The sequence below is a fragment of the Loxodonta africana genome, chromosome 15 (genome assembly GCF_030014295.1).
Source record: "Loxodonta africana isolate mLoxAfr1 chromosome 15, mLoxAfr1.hap2, whole genome shotgun sequence".
NCBI lineage: Eukaryota > Metazoa > Chordata > Mammalia > Proboscidea > Elephantidae > Loxodonta > Loxodonta africana.
Window position 1 is genome coordinate 77903143 of NC_087356.1, and position 3890 is coordinate 77907032.

Consider the following 3890-nt stretch of genomic DNA (forward strand, 5'->3'; position numbering starts at 1 on the left):
GTAAAAACAAACAAACTTTGACCTCACTTCCTTTTAGCTACCACTTAATTTATCTCCTTCCTTTACAACAAAACTCCTCCAAAGAGTTATCTATATTTTTTTGTTTCCATGCCTCTTCTTTCATTCTTTCTTCATTCCACACAATTAGGCTTTCGACCCCAGCATTCCACGAATACCAATGTTATCAAGGTCACCAACAATCTACTAAATCAATTCTCAGAGTCATGTTACTTAATCTTTGCTCAGCCTTTGGATCCCTGGTGGCTCTGTGATTAAGAAATTAGCTGCTAACCCAAAGGCCAGCAGTTCGAATCCACAAGCTGCTCCTTGGAAACCCTATGGGGCAGTGTTTATCCTGTCCTATAGGGTCGCTATAAGTCGGAATTGACTCAACAGCAACAGGTTTGGTTTTCTGGTATGCAGCATTTGACACTATTGATCTTTCCCTCCTCCTTGGTAGGTTTGCTTCTTCTGGCTTCCAGAATTCACCTTCTCCTGGGTTTTCCCTCTAACTAACCATTCTTCAGTCAGGTTCCTGTTCATCTCTGAAATCATCTAATATTATAGGGCCCCAAGATTTAGTCTTTGCTCCTCTCTTTTCTAACTACTCTTCCTCCTTTGACGATTTCTTCAAGTCCTATGGCTTTAAATAACATCCATTTTTATATGCTGATGACTCTCAATTTTACATCCCCAGCCCAGGTATCACCAAACTCAATCAACAGCTTTCTCGACATCCCCATTTGAACATCTCTTAGACATCTCAAACCTTGCACCAAAACTAACCCGAGGTCACCTTGTAGCTAAATAACAAATTGACTCAAAAAATAATATCACCAGCAAGTACTGTGCTTCTTTAAAAAAAATCATCTAAGAAGCGAAATGGTCAACAATTACTTTACCACAAAGATAAGAACATAAGGAGGCAAGGAAATCAGATTAATGGAAATGGAACACCAGATGGAAATAATGAGAATGTTCACACATTGTGAAGAATGTAACCAACGTCACTGAACAACTTGTGTAGAAATTGTTGAATGGGAACCTAAACTGCTGTGTAAACCTTCCCTGAAAATACAATAAAATATTATTACTTAAAGAAAGAAAGAAATGAAGCAGATGTTTGAAGGCAGAAATTTAAGGCTTTCTCTCCTGATTGTCTATTTTCTCTGGGAAATAGAAGACAAGGGGGGGGGGCTTGAGGAGGATGGTGATAAATAGAAATACCTGTGTGAGAATGGGAGAAGGCACTAAGGGCATTTGGAAGGACTGATGGTCCAGGTGAAGTTGAAAACCTGGATTGGTCTTAGCATCCATCTACCTGGTTGTGTAGTTTTCACAAGCGCGGGAGCGGGGGAGGCCGGGGGGGGTGGCGGGGGGGAGGGTGTTATAGACATGGGATGGGATGGGATGCGATGGGATGGGATGGGATGCGATGCGATGGGATGGCATGGGATGGCATGGGAGCGGCAAAAATTCAAATTTTGTGTTAGTTTCTTCTTGGAAAGACCGGAGAATCCTTTCCACGGACTAAGTGCCTCTGTTTACCCACTCAGGAAGTCATCACTGCTCTCCTGGAAGAAAAATGAGCAAGGAGTGCCTTTAAGAGAAGAGAAAGAGAGGAGCGGCTGAAAAACAGGCTCTCCCCTAGCAAGGTGAGAAGGGGTGAGAACATTTAGCCACCCCAAATACCTGAAAATCGGTGTGCCCCGGGGCTCAAATTCCGGGCTTCTCCTGAAGATCCCTCCTCTTTCCCAGTACCTTCCAGGTCCACTTCTTTTCGAGCTCCACGCCCTCCAGACTCGCTGGCTTTCCCTCCACGTGGTTTTTTTGTATACATCGGTTGCCCGGGAGGCCCCAGCCGGGCGGGGCCCTATGACGCCACAATAGGAACAAGCCAATAGCCATGACGCGTCTCAGTAACGGAGGCGCGGGGTGTGGCTTTGCCAGCCCGGGCGCAATGAGGCGGCTGCCCGCTGGGTGGCGCCGATTTCCCGGGGAGGTGCTTTCTGAGCCCCGGGCGGAGGTGGGGGCAAGGCGGGCGGGAGCCGAGCGAGGCCAGGGAGCCCTCTGCGTCAGCTGCTGCTCACTTCGCCGCGCCACTACCAGCCGGGACTCACCCGCAGCTCCATGCTCGTGCCCGGCTCGACTCGTCCATCCTCCGACAAGAGGCAGGTACGTGCCACCTGTCGGGAACCGGGTTGGGGATGCGGAGGTCAGTGCCGGTTGGAAGCTCTGGAAGTGGAATGTCAACGACAGCCGTGGCAGAAGGGGCACTAGAAATGTAGGGCGAGTGCCCGCGGTGCGGGGGAGCTCCAGCTGTGGGGACCAGTTGTGTGACTGGGGCTGCCGGCTGCCAGCCCAGGGTGCCAGGAAGAGCCATCTGTGTGCTGATCAGGGTGTTCCAAGGAAACGCTGCTTTGGCGGGTCCAGGTCGGTGTGCCCTGTGTGGTATGTGGCCTGAGTGACGCCTGGACTCTGACAGCACCCTCCCACGTGTGCGTGCTGCCCCCTGGCCGGCTCACGTCAAGCTCCCAGGAGCTGTCTCCGGTCAGTGTGCCAAAGTGGGAGGAAGAGAGTGAGGAGGGGGACAATAGGTAAACCGAAGAGGAGCTTTTCCCACTAATCCCAAACCAGGAGGAGAGATCTTTGAAACTCCCACCAGTCCCAAACCAGAATCAGGCACGCGGTGCTCCAAGGCAAGCAACTTGAACATACAGCCCAGCGAAGCCCTGGCGCACCCGTGCTGGCTCTCCTCAGAGAAGGGAGCATCCCAGCCTCCTGACCTGGCTGCTGTCAGAATGGGGCTGAGTCCGAGATGCTGGAAGGGGCTGCTCACCTTCGAGGCACGGCCTGAGGACGCCCTCCTCTCCCCCCTCCCCTCCCCCGCCCCAGTTTTAGTCAGATCCTGTGAAGCTGAGACAGGAAATTACTTCCTTGAGCTCCGGTTTAGGCATCTCCTACTCCTTTGATGCAGTAGCTGCCGGCCAGCCCAGAGTTGGAATGAGGGCCGGTAGGAGGGCGTCCTCTGGAGTGCATCATCAGGACCCAGGACTGAGTCAGTAGCCTCTGCTGAGACAGGGTGGAGGCACCTGCCTGGGGTACTCCCAGTCCTCAGGGAGAGCCATCCAGAGCAGGAGGGACATCCGGGCAGCAGACAAGTGCATCAAGGCAGGAGAGGCTGAGAATCCTGCTTCTTTCTCTTGTGCTCCTGCCCAGCCTAGCTCTGTGGCCTTGGAATCTCGAGTCCTGGTACAGGTAGAGTGAAACCAGCCCAGAGAGGAGGGAGCTGCACTTGATATATTTTAATAAGCAAAGAGAGCAGCAGCCCAGATGGGCTTGGTGCTTCTCTTCTTGGTGAACTGGACATTCTGGAAATATGGCAAGCCGTGTTTGTCCTCCCCAGTTATGGGACACAGACCAGGTGGATAACCTAGTAAACAAGGTAAGCACAGGCTTACTTGTGCTTACTTACTAATCAGTAACGCACATCGATTTCACCACAGCAAGGTAAGCACCGGCTTACTTGTGCTTACTTTTAATTTGTAGTGCACAATTGCATGTGGGTAATGTGAAATTTACACTACAGATTACTTAAGTAAGCACAAGGTAGCACAGGTTTACCTTGCTTACTGGGTCACCTACCTCTGTCAGGGATTGTAAATTTGAAAAGAGGCTTGAATCTGTAGGATGTGCTGTGAGATTGGGAGACAGATGCCAGCCATACCTAGAAGCCAAATCTTTGATGTGGTGAAAAAATGTGAAATTGTTCAGTACAGATGATCTGGTAAACGCCTAGCACATGGACCAATTCAGAAAACCAGGGGGCTAGTCCCTGGCATTGGAGCAGAGAGCTCCCCAAAGGGTAGCTAGAGGCCCTTTTCTCCCTG